We start from the raw sequence: 713 nt of genomic DNA, 5'->3' as shown, positions 1-713 counted from the left end.
AATAAAGCTGTTTTTTTTTTTGTTTTTTGTTTTTTTTAAATATAGAGCTCATCTTTTTCTTTATATAATCTGAAATCCATCCATCGATTGATCCAGGCAGTGAGAGTCAGATACCTGACTGCTTCCCCTTGGAGTTCCTAGTTCATTTCGAAGTGAATTTTGGTGAGAAGCCACTATCTAAACTTGAATTCAAAAGTGAATACAAGGAGACTTCTGTAAGAATCATGTTGTAGATATTATCAGCTTCTGTGTTTTAAAAATACAGGTAAAAAGTTTTTAGTCCAGACCTAAGTGCATCCTAAGTTGATTTTTTTTTATTATTAGTTTCAGGTGTACAGAACAATGCAATAGTTATCCTTTTCACCCCTCACAAAGTAACAACCCCCTTCCCCCCATCCACTGCCCTCTCACCCCCAATATCATGCTTATCTATTACAATTTCATTGTCTCCATTCCCACACTCTCCTCCACATCCTATGACTATATGTATATATAATTTTAGTTGATATACAATATTATTCAACATCAGCTTCAGAAATACAGTACAGTGGCAAGGCCTCTACACCGTCTATGAAGTGGTGTCCCTAAAAAGACATGAGTCCATCTGGCCCCCTAAAAATTATTTACAACATTATTGATTATATTCCCCAGAGCTTTTCTATTCCTGAGGCCATATTGTAGTTAGCAATTTGTATTGTCTTGTCCCTTCCCCT

This window comes from Hipposideros armiger, unplaced genomic scaffold, assembly GCF_001890085.2.
Source record: "Hipposideros armiger isolate ML-2016 unplaced genomic scaffold, ASM189008v1 scaffold_1824, whole genome shotgun sequence".
In the NCBI taxonomy this organism is placed as follows: domain Eukaryota; kingdom Metazoa; phylum Chordata; class Mammalia; order Chiroptera; family Hipposideridae; genus Hipposideros; species Hipposideros armiger.
The sequence above is the reverse complement of the archived record's forward strand: the minus strand, read 5'-3'. Positions refer to the sequence as shown.